The 17,290-nt window shown below is 54.2% G+C and overlaps 1 long non-coding RNA gene across 1 annotated transcript; it reads left to right on the forward strand.

Moving 5' to 3' along the window:
- Window positions 1-1,036: 1,036 nt before the first annotated feature.
- Window positions 1,037-17,290, forward strand: LOC134470988 (uncharacterized). Its single transcript, XR_010040281.1, has 3 exons — window positions 1,037-1,596; window positions 8,999-9,065; window positions 16,902-17,290. It is a non-coding gene; the product is annotated as an uncharacterized LOC134470988 (long non-coding RNA).

Here is a 17,290-nt window from a genome sequence, read left to right on the forward strand (position 1 = left end):
AAAGCAACCACCTGATGGAATTCTTCAGTTGGATTGCTCTATCTTCTTTGGTTTTGGGTTTTTATTGTTACGATTGTTATAAACTGGAACAGTGAATGCAAAATGAGGGTGACCCTGTGGGTGTAAAGGAATAGTGAAGAAACAATCCTTTAAATCAACAATAAAGAGTTAAAATTCACAAGGATAAGGTTAGGATTAGGAAGATCACATTGTAAGGGGCCATCGGCCTGTGTAGCTCGGATTGGCTTTGAACTTGCCGATCCTCCTGCTTTGGCTCTCAAAAGCTCTGATTACAGTTGTGCACCACCTCACCTGGAAGGTTCTGTGTTTTTCATAAGTTAACTGTGAGAGTTTTTATTTTATCTGTATTAAAAAGTAACAGTTTAACCCACGAGAAAAAAAGATTGTATATTGTGCTTTTGAGTTCCTTTTGGTAATAAAATGATTATACTAAAAAAAGTAAAGCACAACAGTGAAAGAAAGCTCACGCTCTCAGCCATCATTGCCTTCCTTCCTGGGAGCACACTTCACTTTCTATATGGATGAGGATGTTCACTTTACATCCCCAGTGGTTTTCTTACACGTTAACTGGAATTCAGCTCTCCACAGCTTGGTTTCCGGTTTCGGGTAGAATCAGAGAATGAGCTCCTGGGGACTGGCTCTCACCCAGCCGTGCCGCCTGGGTCAGCATCTCAGAAGAAGGCAGTAGTGAAAGCTTCCTTGTCTCCAGGAAAACTTCCAGAAACTTGCTGAGGAAGTCAGAAATCTTGCAGCAGCCAGGGTCCTTGTTGTCAGTCACTTGTTGAGTGACACTGGGACCTGGCTGAAGCAGAACCTGTGGAACAGGACAGGGGCCCTGAAGCCATGGCACTGCCACCCAGGACCCATCCCCAGAGGAGCCCTCTGGAAGCTCCCTGAGGTGTGTGCAGGTGGTGGCTAATACCTGCGATCCCAGCACCCAGGAGGCTGAGGCAGGAGGATCACAAGTTTGTGGCCAGCTTGGGGTACATAGTAGAACCCTGTCTCAGACAAACAAACCTGTAAACAGCTGTGAGGTCTGCCACCACAACCTCATAAAACCCACCAAACCCAGCAAGGAAAACTGATGACCTGATCTCTGCCAATAGGACAAGATCGGAAGTGCAGTCCTCAAGCCTTCTGTGCTACCCTGCTGCATCTGAGTGTAGACAGAACTCACTGTGCCCACCAGCAGGCTCTGCATTTGGGGTCTGGACACCCCCCATATCTTGATTGTTGGGGTGCACCATAAGTGTGGGTGGGGCACACCACAAGTGTGAACAGAAACGGGTGTGCACTGTGGGTGTGTGTGTGGGGTGTTCCCCCAAGTGTGGCTATGTGTGCAAACTCATCATGAGTTAGCAGAAACTTAGCACTTCTCTGGCATGTGAAGTACCTGTCACCCTCTCCACTTTGGGCTCTACAGAGAGCTTTGTTGGGATCTGGGCTGGACAGTGGGAAGGCTGTCACCATGGCTGGTGTGGGCTGTGATTGGGCACCTCAGCTCCACACTCTCCTTTGTGGTCATCCAGTGTCCTGAAAGAGGGTCAGGGGGGACCTGATCAGCTGAGTCCAGAGGTAAGACAGGACTGCTCCCAGTGCAGTCCGGGGATTCATCTCCTGGGATTCGTCTCCTCGTCTCCTCCATCCCTTCCACTGTGGCCTTCCCACCCTGATGTTCGGGGGCCCTCCTCCTTCTCTCCTCTCCCCACCTCAGTCCTTGGTTGTCTCCCCCTTAACTCCATCCTTACTGTGTCACTCTGGAAGAGGAGATACAGCCTTTCAAAGTGCAATCTGCTGTTTGTGTTTGTGTAATTAACACTTTACCAGGACCATGCACGTGAAAGGTGCTGAAGAATTGTGGATGAGTGAATGCCATCCCACTATGGGAGGCCGAGGCAAGAAGATTACAATTTAGTGACTTAGCCACATGCTGTCTCAAAAAACTTTTAAGGGCTGAGGATTTAGCCCTGTGAGAAGGCCCTGGATCTCATCCCCACCATTGCAAAATAGTTATTAATTAATTTTAAAAGATGAGTCCTGCTGTGCAGATGTGGTCTCAGGTACACTGGAAAGATACATCACAAGGTCTTGATCTGGTTGTTCTTGCTTTAAAAATGGATTTGAATGGCCACAAGTGCAACACAAGTGCTAAGGCTCCAGCTGACTCCAAAGAGAGCAGCTGCCATCAAGAATGACAAATGCGGACAGGCCCAAGCCGGGGGGCCTTGTCTCCTTCTGTGGGTGCGGGGAGGGAGTCGAAAGCCTGAGCTCCGTGAGAGCCAGCTCTTCCCCACCTGGTCATCGTAGCCTGGGGATCCACGCACAGCCATGTTCACACTGACAGCTGTAAGGTGGCCTTCGTGTCCCCCAGTGTGCGCGGGGGAAGACAGTGTGGTTTTTCTGCTCCACAGAACATGGCTCTGCTGTAATGGGGTGGGGGTGGGGCTGCACTGCTCCCTGTGCCAGGAAAGGCTGCATCTTGAGCACATGGTGCTTAGGGTCTCTGTGTTCTGCAGAGGCCAGAGTGCAGACCCGGGCGAATTCTCAAAGGACTTTCTCACAGTGTTGCTGCCAGCCATTTCTTCAGAATCATCCAGATAGGCATCCTCTCCATTTTGCTCTTCTTCCTTCCATGTGAGAGGCCACAAGAAATCCTGTGGTGACTCGCCTGCCCCTGAGTCCTGTGTGGACAGCTTGCGACAGCTCATGGAAAAGCTTAACCTTCCCAGCCCGCGGCGATTCAGGGCTGCCCTCGGAAGGTGACCTGGCTCCTCTGCCTGCCAGTGCTGAGTCCACGGCTTCAGGAAAATCAAGCTCCTCGGGGACGGCGGCCTGGGCATCACTGTGCCATGGGAGGGAGGGACTGAGTTACACTGTGAACTGCACAGGCATTGCTTGGGTTGCTAGAGGAAGAAGAGAGGGAGGGAGGGAGAGAGAAACAGAGACAGGGAGAGAGACAGAGACAGAGACAGAGAGAAGGAGAGGCCCTGTGAAGGAGTGGCGCACAGCGGGCAGAGAAAACCACCCTGGACAGGCAGGTGCAGTCCTGCGGAAGCTTGCTCCCCAGCACCAGCATGGTTAAATAGACACAACAGGGGAGGCAGAGAGTGGGGGGGAGTAGGGGGGGTAGAGTGGGGGGTGGGGAACGTGTCCCTCTGCCAAAGTTCCAGAGGATGGAGGAAGTGCAGGAGGGCACAGCTGCTGACACCTGTTCTGTTGCCGATGGCAAAAGCGGAAGCCGCCTCGTGTGAAGAATTCATGGCCATGGCTGGTGTTTCCAGCACCTGCTGGCCTAAAGGTCCGCTCCGACCTGAGACCTGGGTGAACACAGAGCCCTGGTCCTCAGGGTGGGCGCCAAGGACACCACCGGGGAGAGAACAAATCCCTTAACCCACCTGCATAGATAAGATCTGGCTAGGTTGCACAGGTTGACTTCAAACTCCTGGGAACAAGTGACTCTCCTGCCTCAACCTCCGAAGTAGTTGGGACCGCAGGATACTGTGCCCAGCAAAATTGCCTAATTTTACAGTTGGTTTTTATTTGAGGTCTTAGATGTTCACAAAAAAATTAAACAGTTTTTAAGAAAATAACCATGATAGAAGTATTCTACTTTGGGTTGGGGATACAGCTTAGCAGCACCATGCTTGCATGGCAAGTGCAAGGTTGTGAGTTCAATCCCCAGTACCAAAAATAAAAAATATCCTCCATCAGTACCAGTATCAGTGGGTACACAAGGCACAGGGCTGTCATTGATGGTGAAGCAGCCAGTGCCATTGGAACCCTGGCTTTCTCATCCTGCGCATATGTATGTGGAGTAAGGGCCAGGACCTTGGACTTCTCCTCTGAGGACACCATTGTGTTGGTGAGAGTGGAGCCCTCTCAAGTTTACCTCCCACTGGCCCCACCTCGACACACAATGAGTACACGGGGGTGCTGAGTTTCAGCTCAGGAGTCTGGGCCAACACCAACCTTGGGGGCACAGCAGAGAGGGAGGGGCTGTGGGTTCTCCCAGGCACTGGCACAGGGAGGATATCCCTGCCTGCTTCACCAGTCTCCTGATTCGCCTGCCTGCTGGCTCCTCAGACCTGCGGGTCCCCATAGAGGGGAGCAACCTCAGTTAAACCTAGCAACCTTGACCTCAGAGACTTCTCCTGGCTCAGCAGAGGGCACAACACCCCCCCACCACCACCACATGAGCCCTTCTCTGCAGAGCTCTGCAGATTCTGAGCCTCCACTCTAGGGTTTCACCTGGCACCAACCTTCAGCCAACCTCTGCATTCCTGTGTCCTTGCAGATCAGAGGGACTGGGTTGCTCAGGTTTTAACCCTTCCTGGGCTCCTGTATGGGACAGCAGAGGAGGCAGGACAGCGAGCCAGGACTATGATCTAATCAAGATCAAGAGGAAGTCATCAGTCAGCACTGCACTTGGGTCTCTCCTGGCTCTGCTGGGCAGAAACAAAAGAAGGCAAACACCTGCCATTGACAGTGGTCCCCAGGCCCCACGGGAGAGGGCTGTTTGCACGCAGCAGCGCTGACCTCAAACATCTGCCTCCTGGCTTTCAACATGAGCTCCCTGGAACTCCGAGCATTGGGTGCAAATCCACAAGCCGGACATGGTCCTGGGCTGTACCAGGTGGCGGCTATTGAGTGCCACCAAGTCAGACACTGGAAGGGGCTTCAAGGTGCAGCACTAGCATGTGTTCACTGCAGGTTAAAACACTGGAAACCCAACAGTCTGCTTCTGAAGCTTCAGACTCCACCCGAATTCCCTCACCAGCCCCATGCGGACTCACAGACACAGGCAGGGAAGACTCAACTCTGCCCCTCCAGCACCACATCTCCCCCGCCTCCTGGCTGCTGTGCAGTGGCCTCCCTGCTCCCAGTCCTTACCCAAGGCCTCTGCAGCCCAATTCCCTCACAGCTGCAGGGCCGGGACTATTCTTTTCCCACACAAGACCTCACTGAGTCCCTGGCTCTTGGGACATCGGGCTCCCCTGACCTCCGCTATACCTGCCTGTGTACTCTCCTGGGAATGATCCCTCCGGGTTCCTCCTAGTTGGCTCTGGCACATTCACCTGCTGAATTTGCCTTGTGGCCTGGTCACTGCTGGGGGCTTTCATGTCTGTTTTCTAATGATGTGGTATGGTTCATCTGCTTCCCGGAAACGGAAGCTCCTTGAAGAGCAGGGGCCACACGGCTGTGTCCTTGGCTCCAGAGTTGTTACGACACCTGGAAGGGGCACAGCAAGAGCTCTGGAGGGAGTGGGCAAACAGAAACATGTTTCCTGCGCGCTGGGAATGGGACTCAGACTGGCCGAACGTGGGCCCAAGATATTGGGCCCTGAGCTGTGATAAGCAGTAGCAGGCAGAATGAAAGGTCTTGAGACGACACTGCTCTAGTGACCCCCGTGCCTATGATGAGTGCTCTTGGAAAAGGTGGAAGGGGAGGAAGCATGTGAGGACAGGGTAGTGACTGAGGACAGGGTAGTGACTGAGCTCCGCCTCCGCATGGAGGAGCCCCACCAACACCTTGATTTCAGACCTCTGGCTTCCACAATTTCTGCTGCTTTAAGTCAGAGTCTGGGTACTCTATCACGCAGCCCAGGAAACTTGGGCTCCATCTTCCCAAGGTTACCTTCTTCCCAGGAGTGTCCTCTTGTCTAAGTGCCACTCTTCTTACAAAGACACCAGTGACTGGATCATGGTTCGACCCATCCTGTGAGACATGGGTTTAACATGGTTACCTCTGCGAAGGTCTTCTGCTTCTCTAAGGTCACATTCACAGGCACCAGGGTTGGGACTTCAGTGCATCTTTTTATCATACAGGCATGAAAAACGATGGGTTCTAAATGACTTGTATGTTCAGCACAATAGTCCTACAGCTGTGCCCTGTAGAATAGACGATGAAGGAAGAATACAACAAAGGCCAGAGCTTTGGGGTCAGGCAAGACGGGCCATGTTACTCCCTGCCAAGACTCTTGGCCTTGTTGTTGTGCAAGGCAATGGGGCCAGACAGCCATGGACTGAACCCTCTGAACCGTGAGCCAAATATACGGTATCCTTGCCCTGGAAGCTGACTTGCTTGGCAGGAGGCTCAGAGGGCAGTGAAGGAGGAAGCAGGCTCTGAAGGAACTTCAGGAATGTGGAAAGCCTCAGGGCAGGGCAGGGCAGGGCCTGGAGACTGAAGGGACATAGAGGCAGGCTCCCTGCCCCTCCTCCGTGCCTCCCTAGTGGTTTAAAGGTCGTTTTTCTTTCTTTCTTTCTTTCTTTTTTTTTTTTTTTTTTTTTTTTTTTTGGTACTGGGAATTGAACTTACAACCTCATGCTTGCCACACAGGTACTTAAGCCACTGAGCTAAATCCCCAGCCCCACAAAGGTCATTTTTCTTGTTTGTTCCACACACAGAAAGAAGCAAAGCTTAATGTCAAGTGAGAAGCAAAAAGAAAAGGAAGAAGGCAGAGATGGGGAAAGGGCAGCCTGCGTGGCTGGGAGTGTGAGTTAGCTTTTCCCCCACTAAGTACTAAGACTCTGGACTGTGGCTCAGCTCCTTAGGGTCAAGGGGACCGGACCCCCATTTCACAGGCCAGGTCCCCAACCTCCAGCCTGGAAGCTTGTGTGCAGAAGGAGGGACATTCCTACCAGCCCCACATGGGGATGTGTGTAATCAAGCGTAAACGTACACATATACTTGCACACATGCACACACACACACATGCACACATGCATACACACACACTCTGTGTGAGTTGGCCTGGGTGTCCACCTACATCAGGATGGCTCTGAATCATGACCAAGGCAGGATGGGAGAAGAACCAGGATTGGGGGCTTTAGGCAGCACCAGGACAAACCCCTGGGGACATTTTTAAGAATTGTTCTATTCCCAAACAACACAATCATGCACACAAAACAAAATAAAACTCCAGGATAAAACAGGCACAAAACCAGGAGTTAGCTTTTCCCCCCTAAGTACTAGGGATTGAACCCAGAGCCTTCACATTGAGCTACACCCCCAGCCCTTTTAATTTTACCTATTTTATTTTATTTTAAAGCCAGAGTCTCTCTAGTCACTAACGTGCCCAGGTTGGGCTCAAACTTGTAATCCTCCTGCCTCAGCCTCCCAGAGCACTAGGATCAGGAAATACCTTGCTAACCACCTTGCAAGTCTAAAAATAGAATCTCCCTGTTCTGACCACAACCCCTTCCTTCCCCCAACTACACTTTTGCAGGGCCACAGGTAGGTCTCTGGCTGTCTTAGCTTCAAGGTATGTGCCCAGTCCCCCAGGTTGATCCCATTCAGTTTTCACTGGTCTGGCTTCATAGCTGGCTTCATAGCTGCCTTCATCTCTGGGGCCCCTAGGATCCTTCCCCTCCCATTTCCCAGGGCTGCGCCCAGCAGAGGAGCCTAGAGCCACCCCCACCCCCCACCCCCACCCCCGCCCCAGGAGTTCCCCTGGCCCTGGCCCAGTGCTGCAACCCAGGACAGCCCTCTGTCTGCGGGTCAGAACCCACTGGGACTCCGTCTGATCTGCACAGGCAGCAGGCAGGAGATGAGAGGGATGAGGGGAGCTGGGGTGTGGGGGAGGCTGGGAAGCTGGGGTCCGCAGGGCAGTCTCCTCATTGACCCACTGGGGGCTGGGGGTTGGTGACAGCAGGATACCACACAGGGTCACCTTGGGTGCAGCCTGTGCTGAGACCGCACTTTCCACACATTCCCTCCTTACTCCAGGGTGTCCTTGGCTCTGCAGTTTGCAGAGGACTAAAGGCTCCCAACTGCTTCCTAAGCCAGACAGGCCCTCCCTGAGGACAGAGAGCGGCTCCCAATTCCAGGGCTCCCTAGACCCCAGGACAGTGCTCAAAGAGAGGCCAGGAGCCTGACCCCCAAGCACTGGGGACTGTTACCTGCCCCTGAGCCCCACTGGGTTCCTGGTGACATCTCCACTCATCAGGCAGATGACTGGGGCCATGTGTCCATCACTCAAGGGAAGCCTTGGAGTCAGGACCTGTGGGTCAGTGAGACTCATTTCCGGGTCCAGGGTGATAAGTGCAGTGTCACAGCACTGCAGATCTGGTGTCTGGTGAGGGCCAGCTTCCTGGTCCCTACATGGCACCTTCTAGCTCTCTCAGGTCTCTTTATAAGGACACTAATTCTGTTCTGGGGGATTGTACCATGTGGCCTGATCATTTCCTGTATTACCCACTGGCAGCACTGTCGCCTCAGGGACAGGACACCAACCTGAGAGCTTTGGGACCTTCCCTTTCCTTAAGTTGCTTGGCACTGATACCAGAAGGAAGTAGATGAGTGAGGATGGGGAATGAGGGAAGGATTCCTGCAGCCATCTCAGCCTGTGTGTGAGGCTGGGGGTGGGAAGGTGATGAGGCCTGGAAGTAGGGGTCAGAGCACAGGGTGCTTCTGGCTGGGTTGGCTGCTGTCTGAGGGGAGTGCATGTGCTGTGTGGGGCAGGGAAGCAGGCAACCGTGACACAAGTCTAGGTTCTAAGAGTAACAGAGTGGAGGGGACCAGCTTGGGAAATGTGTCTCATGTCAGATGGAACTTTCCAGAAGCATCAGTACCACAAGGAGTGGAGAGAGCTGACTGCTGAGGGAGCCCCGTGTACCTGTACCCTGTCCCTGCCACCAGGGTTGGCATGGAGGAGGGGTAGACGTGATCCTGGTGTCACACCACACCATGCCATGCACTGCTCTGCTGAAAACCCAGCTCCCAGATCCTAAGCCTGGCCCCCAGGAAGAATTAAAACAGGGCAAAGAGTGGTACAACGAAAGGTGGGGAGAAGATGGAGAAGACAGAGGCCTGGCAGCTGCCACAGTGGCCCCGGTATCGGAGGTGACAGCCTGTGTGGAGCTCTCACCTCAGCCCTCTATAGGGACGGAAGACAGTGTCTCTCCCACTCCAGGGGCACTCAAAACTTCCATCCTAACTGAGGCCTCCTGGCCGTTTAGTGTCTTCCTCTCCTTTCCAGTGAAAGGCGGAAGGCCTGTGGGGAAGGTGCCTTTCGTAATGACCAAGTGAAGGGGACTCCTGTGCAGGTGCGTATATAGGGTAAGTTATACCGATGATAAGGTGTGTGCATGTGTGCGGCATCTTACGTATTAAGTAAGAGTCCTCAGGTGGGGCCTCCTATTGCTCTTGCATTCTGCCAACTGGGAGGGGAGCTGGCTTTCCTGGTCACTGTGCTGCTGATGTCCTCTCTGTCCAGCTGGCTTTTCCCTCATTTGTCTGTCTCGTCACCCTAACTGCAGAATCTACCTGTGAAGGCAGACCTTACTTTTTTTGTTTTGTTTTTGTCTTTTTCCTTTTTATTGGTACCAGGGATAGAACTCAGGACTGCCTGCTTGCAAGGCAGGTGCTTATGTCGCTGAGCTAAATCCCCAGCCCCTGGCAGACCCTACTTTTACTAGGTTTTCCTATTGGTTTTAACAAGGCTCAGTGAGACCTTTGTCCAATCTTTTCCCATAGGGCCCCTTGCCCCTGCACTGGGAAAAGCATCTGCAGAAGTGACCATGGGAGGTTTCATGACTGAGTTCTAGACCACAAGGAGGGGAGGGGTGACAAGAAGAGCAAGTGGGAGGAACATGTGGAGGAGGGCAGCAGCAAAGACGCAGAGGTGCCAGGGTAGGGGGCTGTGCCATCTGCACTGTTTCCCAGGAGAATGAGCCACTGAAGGCCAGGCCTGGGATAGAGATGGAGCCTGGCCTGCACCTCCAGAGGGGTAAGTGGCATCCTGTAACTGGTGTCACCTGGTCCACAAACATTGGCGCTCCCAGTTCCCTGTGTAGACCCTGCTAGCTGCCCCACTTCCTCACCAGATCAACGTGACCTAAGCTGCGGTACCTGTGACCTGGTTGGCTCAGCAAGGTTCTGACCCATCTCATCCTCACCTCATGATTGTGCTCTATGAAACTTCCTCTGGAGAGAGAAGTCACCAGCCCACGCAAGTCACTTCTGCCTCACAGGAGCTGTGTCTCTCTAAAAGATTCCTACTTTTAACCTTCGTGTTCCTTACCACTCATTCTCTGATTTAGGGGAACACAAACTTGGCTTACCTGACATCTAGCAGGTTAGGAGTTATATCACAGGCCACAGAATGTTTTGCAAGAGGTCTGGCTCAGGCTGCCATGGAGGTGGCAGGTCCTTCCTGTGGGTGCTCTTTGCTGAGCAAAAGGACAAACATGAGCTGAGGTACCCACACTCTGCCTCTGTCCTGCGTTTCCAGGGTTCAGGTGCAATGTAGGAGTCATAGGAATCCCACAGTGGAGACCTGGGAAGGGGCCCAAGTCTGCACATTCCCCACAGGAAGTGCCCCTGCATTCCTTCCAGGAAGTGCCCATGCTGCTTGGGCACAGTGACACTGATAGTCTCCTGGGAACAGCTGGCATTAGCCATCCAGGTCAGGTTGTGGGCAACACCAGCAGTGATCCTTGAACCCGGTTTATGAACCTGGATTTAAATGACTGAGCTGCAGGCCTGAGTTACTGTGGGCTTTCGTTGCCCAGGAAGCCCTTTGGCATCCAGCCAGTCTCACCCACATATTCTTTCCTTCCTCTCCAGCCAAAAGCAAAACAAACACATGAGTCTAGACCTTGCAGCCCAGGCCGTGATCTTCAGAGCCACCTCTGTTTCCAGAGCTCCCTCGATTCCCTGGGAAACAGTGCGGTGTGAGATGCCTAGTGACTTCGCTCTGTTGTCTCTGGGGTTGGCACCTCCACTGTTGCCTCCTAATGATGCAGAGCTCCTGGGGACTTGCTGCTCGCAGCCTCAGAGGCTGGAGTCTCCGAGTTTCTTTTTCTCTTCTGCATGGGCTAGCACCTGTGAGGTGCTGTACTCCCTGACCCAGTGCTCCTGCTCATCCCAAGTGCAGTTTGTTTAGAGCAAATTTATCCACGTCCGGAGCAGGCAGCCTCACCCCAAAACACTGTGATAGAAGTCTCAGGGCGCAGAATTCCCCCAGCAAGACCCGGCATTCCAGTAGCCTCTGCCGGCACCATGTTGATAGCAGCACAGTTCACAACAGCTGAGTCTCAGAATTGGAATGTATGTCCATCAACAGATGAAAGGACAAAGGAAATGTGGCAGTGATGCACCATGGAGTGCGACCATGTCATAAAGAAGGATACATGAATCATTTGTAGGAAAGGGGACGCAGCTGGAGATCATAATGTTATTTAAACATCTGTGTCTGAAATAAATCACATACAGATGTTTAAATATCACATGGTCTCTCTTAGAGGACAGACCTGAGTGTCAATAAAGTGCAAATTGAAAGACAGACAGTAGAAGTAAGGAGATGGACCTTTTGCAAAAGGGAGGAGGACTGCTGAGCATGGTGGCACCCACCATAATTCCGTCCCACCCCATGCAACCCAGCAGCCATAACACTTTCCACCCTACACTTTCCCGTCTGCTTCCAACCTTAGCTGCCTGAGTGGCCCGGGAACCCCAACTCCTAATTGCTGCAGCCCATTGTGTCTGACACCTCTGGTGCTGCCATCTCTGCCCCCCAGCTGCATCTCCTCCCTTCAGGGAGTGCTGGGCCCTGCCGTGTGCATGTGAACATGTGTAATGTCCAGGAGACCTTTCAGGAAACAGCCTTGCCTGTGTCACGCCGCCAGTGGGACCCGAGGGACACCTGGGGTGGTGCTGAGCCAGCCAGGAAGGGGTTGGCACTGAGATGGGGATGGGCAAGACACAGGAACAGGGCTATTGCAGGACCTGCTCAGGAGCTGTGACTCCCGTAGGGTGAGGGTGGCCGGGCGCACACCTCAAGCTCAGGAGGGAAGCCAGATGTGGCCACAGAGCCTGATGCATTTACCTCTGCTCCTCCTGCTCCCAGAAAGTATTTGCCTCCTGGAACATGGGAGTGCTCTCTGCGTGGCGTTGTTTGTAATGGGCAAGAAGCTGGGGAGAGTTAAAATCCACCAATGGTAGAATAAACAACATTCCTATGATGGCTATTAACCTGATGGAAATTGTCAAACGGTGGTGGCACGAAACCTTGGATGATTCCTGTAAACCAGTCTGAGCAAATGAAGCAGCCCCAAAACACAAGATTCTTTTCCTAGCAAGGCCCAGCTATCTAACTTAGGGTGCCTATGTGGATGGCAAGACAGAAAGGAAAGCAAGCAATTATCAGAAAGAATGGGCCAGGTGTGGCAGTACACACCTGTAATCTCAGCACTCAGGAGGCTGAGGCAGGAGAATGGCTATGAGTTTCAGGCCAGCTTGGACTACATAGTGAGACTGTCTTGAAAAAAAGTTATCTGTAAACTCAACGGTTTTAGGCTGAGGCAGGAGGATGTAAAGCAGCTCAGTGACTTAGTGAGGCCCTGTCTCGAAATTTAAAAAGGGCTGGGGTGTAGCCACATGAGAGGTCCTGGATTCAGACCTCAGTCCTAGAGAAGAGGAAGAGGAGAGGAGGAAGAAGTTAAGGCTGTGAGGACCATATGCATGGGCCGTGTTGTCCACAACCTGGTGTGGACAACGGTCCCACTGGCCTCTCTCTGCTGGCCTGACCTGTGCAGTCCATGGCCTTGAAGCAGCAGTGCAGTGTGGCAGCAAATACTGTACCTGCTGGGTAACAAGTGGCCCTCACCCAGAGGTGTGGACCCCCCATACTGGCCTGCAGATAGCTGCAGGCAGAGATGTGGCCAGGCCCACAGTCCTGGTGAGGACAGTATTCGGCCCTGAGGGGCAGGGTGCTGATGGGTATTCAGTGTTCTTCCCTGTTTCTCGTGGGGCATTGAGGCTGCCTAGGCTTTGGTCAGGCAGTCAGACCCTTGGGATCTGGAGTGGAGCCTAGCCACCAGGGGCTGAGCTAGGGGGGTGACATGAGAGAGGCTGTGATGCCAGCAGCAGGGACAGGAGGCCAGGGACGGCCGGGGCACACACACGGTCAGCAGTGTTCCTGTGGGCCATGCCACTGGGCTCGGGCGATGGGCAGGGCCACCAGCTGCACCCCTCTGTCCCTTCCCCACACTGGCAGCTGCTGTCTCCTCCTCCTCTAACCCCCAAGACAAATCCCTGTCACAGGAAGAGACCCCGAATCAGGCCAGGAAAGGCTGTGGGGCCCAAGCCTGGGCTTGGGTTTCCACCCTGCACCAAGAAGGTTCACCTGTACCCAGGGGACTTCCTGTCCTGGGGTCGGCAGTGCAGGTGGCCGGGTGACAGGGAGTGCAGTCAGAAACTGGATAATGTTCACCAACCCCCAGACCAGAGCCCCAGCTGACGCAGATAAGGTCCTGGCACATGTAGTGACAGGAAGTCCCTGCCTGGGCTTGTGAGCGAGGCTGCGTCATAAAAACACTGCCTGACAGTGACTTCTCTGCCAGTCATGGTGCCTGTGCTTTCCGCTCTGCAACGTGGGGGACTGCACCGAGGCAGGGTGCGGTCACTGTGCTCTGTCCTGTGGTGGTGGTGCCCAGTGCAGCCCTGCTGAGGTCATAACAAAGCCCTGACTGTCTCATGTACACTTGTTTTGAAACCCCAGGGCACAAGATGCTGAATCACTCCCGGGCCCACAGAGCCCAGTAGCTGCCTCCACCCTCGCTCGTGCTTGGCAGTGCTCCAGCCAGGTGGGAACCCGGCCCTTGAGGGGAGCCCCTTCCCACATCTCTGTCCAGCATTTGGGCTGGGCCATGTCCGGGCCTCCTGGACTTCCAACCCACATTTGCGAGTGTGGATTCCTGGGGTGTACGCATGCCTTGGACTTTTCACCCAGTGCTGGGGACCCGTGGGCACTGATATGCAGACCCTAAACTGGGTGTTGCTGCGTACAGTGTTGCACCCCCCCGCCGCCACTGCATCCTTCTGCCCTTGTCAGATGCACCACACAGGCCAGGGCTGAGGCTGCCCCTTGCCCAGACCCTGCCGTCTGCCCCAAGCATCTCGGGGGACACTGTAGCCTTGCCAGCGCCCCCAGGTCAGCAGGCCAGAGCTCGATGCAAAGGGAACATTCTGTTTCTGGACAGTGGGTGCTTGTCCCTGCGCCTGGCAGGGCTTCAAGGTCCTTTGTGCCACTTGGAGGATGCTGTGGGCTTTGTTCTCTCCCAGGCCGTTGTTCCCAGCCCTTTTATTCTTGCACTATCCTTCTGCTCAGCCTGGGCTCGATCTCCTGTCCTGGTCTCCCACATCCCGTTCTTCCCCTCTCGGCCCAGTGACATCAGAGCTGCCCACCTTCCCTCGTCCTTCTCACTCTCACTGGGCTGTGCCCTAGAGCTGGTTCTGGGCCAGGCCCATGGGGCCCAGTGCCAAGACCCCCAGCCTGCTTTGCCTCATACCCCGAGGTCTCGAGAACCAGACAGGCAGCTGCCCTGGCACATGAGTTTCCAAGCATTCTGTGGCCACACTGGCAGCCAGCTTCCCACTGAGAGCCTGACTGAGGCCTTGGGTCCTGGAGTGGGGTTGAGGCAGCTCTTCTGTCTTGCTCTGTCCATGAATCTTGAGCTGCAATCCAGGCCAGCAGAGCATCTCTGATTACCTCCTCCTTGGCCCCGAGAGAACGTTTAATTACTGGGCAGTCCTGCCCCGAGAAACATTTCTGCCTGATTGCCTGGCTGTGGCCTCAAAGACCCTGTCTCGCCATCCACCCAATGAGCTCAGCCTGAAGGGGTGCGGTTTGCACACACGAGAGAGCCTCATCTTTCTGCATAGCCAGCCGCTGTCCGTTATTGAAAGTCATCTCCCCAGAGAGGCTGGTTGCTTTCTCCCCAGGCTGCTGTGCACGGAGCAAGAGATTCACATTTGGGGCCTACAAGTAGGCCTTTCCTTGGCTCACCCTGCAGGAGGTTGCTGGAAAGACAGGAGTTTCCAGCAGCTCGGCCTCTGGAGCCAGGGAGCCTTTGGATGCCTATGCTGAGGCCAGGATCCCAGCTCCTCGAGGCCCCCAAGCTCCAAGCTGGCCCCTTCCACACTGCTTGGGGGCCAGTAGCAAATCTGGGACCAGCGTCCCGGATTCATCTTTGCCCTCCACCCCGTGTGCCCCTGGACCTAGCCCTGCGGTCCCAGGGAGCAATTCCTGGGAGTGGCTCACCTCACCTGGCAGGGAAGAGGCCCAGAGGTGGGGACCAGGACAGTGGGGTCCCCAGGAGCACAGAGCTCTGTCCACGGTGGGGGCTCAGAACACTCGACCTTGGGGTAGAGAAGGATAGGGACACTCAGGTGAGCAGGAGCTCAGTGCCTGCCATGGTCTCTGGGCCTAGGCTGTCATATCTCCACCCTCTCGCTGTCAGAGGGACAGACACCAGACACTTCCTATGTCTGAGGCCAAGACTGGGACCAGGGACACCCCTGGCTCTGTTGTGGGGACAGCAGGTAGTGACTGACTGGGGTGGCCCTGCCAGGACGCCCACTCCTGCGCCTGACTCCACCCCAGGCCAAAGGATGCTCCTGCTACCGACACCTGAGTCTCCGAATCCAAGAGGCAAGAATGCATAGCATGGGGCTGGGGATTTAGCTCAGCGGCATAAGCGCCTGCCTTGCAAGCAGGCAGTCGTGAGTTCGATCCCTGGTACCGGTAAAAACGAAAAAGACAAAAAAAAAAAAAAAAAAAAAAAGAATGCATAGCATATGGAGGGTTGCGGGGGGACCTGTCCCCTGGGGTGGACAAACTACAGTCTCCAAAGGGGCATGACTGACCTCAAAGGGATGTGCTCAGCTGCAGGGACAGAAAACACAGGGAAGAAATACCCTGAATGTGACCAAAGACCCCCAAAACCCCGTGTCAGATGCTGGCCCTGTGGGCTGTCACTGAGTGACAAAGTCTGCAAATCAGCAAGATGACACCAGGTCATGCCCAGCTCACACGTCAGAAATCACTGGCTCACAGGGGAAGTCTCTGGAGGGGATCAGGGTGCTAACAGGTGGCAGGGGACTCTGAGGCCACCTGGAGGGTTCTTCACCACAAGGAGGGGCCAGAAGATGGACTCCGAAGGACCCCAGAATGTGCCCTGCTGACAGCACACTCTTGGGCAGGCTTGGGAGGGGGCCCTGAAACCCAGCTCTTGGCCCTAGCGGAAGAAGGTCTGGTGGGACCAGATGTGCGTTTCTGTTCCTTGACACACCCAGGCCACACCACAGTGACAGGCAGAGCATCCAGTCCAGAGGGCAAAGTCATGCCTAATGCCAAGCTACCCTGAGGGGACACCCAGGGGCTCCCTGGGTAAGAGATTCACATCTCTGAGTCATGACATCGTCAACAAAGGAGGCTTCGCCAAATCGCCCTCAAGACTGGGGAGGGGAGGAAAGTCACACCAGGAGCGCTGGAGGAGGCTGAGGGCCACTGCTAGGTGGTGGGGACTTGGCTGGTCTGTGGTGTGAGGCGGACATATGCCCTGCACCTGGCAGGCATGTCTGTGTTTCTAACTGTGGGTCATCTCTTCACTTCCGTGCTGGGGGCTCCTTGGGTTTTTTTTTTTTTTTTTTTTTTGTCTTTTTTGTGACAGGGTCTCATGCTATGCAGTTCAGGCTGGCCTTGAGCTCACTTTGTAGCCCAGGCTGGTCTCGAACTCGCAATGATCCTCCTGCCTCAGTCTCCTGAGTGCTGAGATTACAGGCATGAGCCACCATGCCCAGCTGCTCCTTGGTTTTTAAACTTTATAAAGAAAAGAGGTTCATTTGGGCTCATGGTTCTGGAGATGCAAGGTCCAGGGCCACATCCATGATGACCCTATTGCTAGCAGAGGTCTAAGGTGACACAGGGCACCATGTGACCAAAGACAGTGTGTGTGCATGAATGTGTGTGTGTGCACGTGTGCATGTGCATGTGTGCATGTGGCAACAGTGGTCTGTAATGCCCCAGAGTCTTACATTCTGGTGAAGCTAATTGCATCTCTTTCTCTTGTGCTGCCTGCTGTGCTCCTGGACCTAAGAATCTACGCTGAGATGACAAATGTTGACCTCTGATTTTCCCTAAGAGTCTACAGTGTGAGCTCTGACTTGCACAGCAGGTCCCAGGTCCTTGTTCCTGGCATGAGGCAAGGTTGTGTCTCTGTCCTGCATGGTGGCCGCCCTGCTTCCAACTGAGGAGTCCCCTCTCTCCTGACTGCAAGCTTCCACCCTCCTCAGGTCGGCTGCCTGCTGTGTGGCTCTCACTGTTGTCCTTGGTCCTGTCAGGAGCTTTCAAGGCCCAGGAAAAAGAACCCAAAGGACACGGCCCCAGCTCCTTGGAGACACAAATTTAATAAGGCACATGTGCTCCCCTCACTGTACGGGATTGACCTGAGCAGAACATTTGGAATTCAAAATGTTTTGACCTAAA

Source organism: Cavia porcellus, unplaced genomic scaffold (genome assembly GCF_034190915.1).
Source record: "Cavia porcellus strain 051 isolate PalLab524CR breed Dunkin Hartley unplaced genomic scaffold, mCavPor4.1 scaffold_17, whole genome shotgun sequence".
Lineage (NCBI taxonomy): Eukaryota > Metazoa > Chordata > Mammalia > Rodentia > Caviidae > Cavia > Cavia porcellus.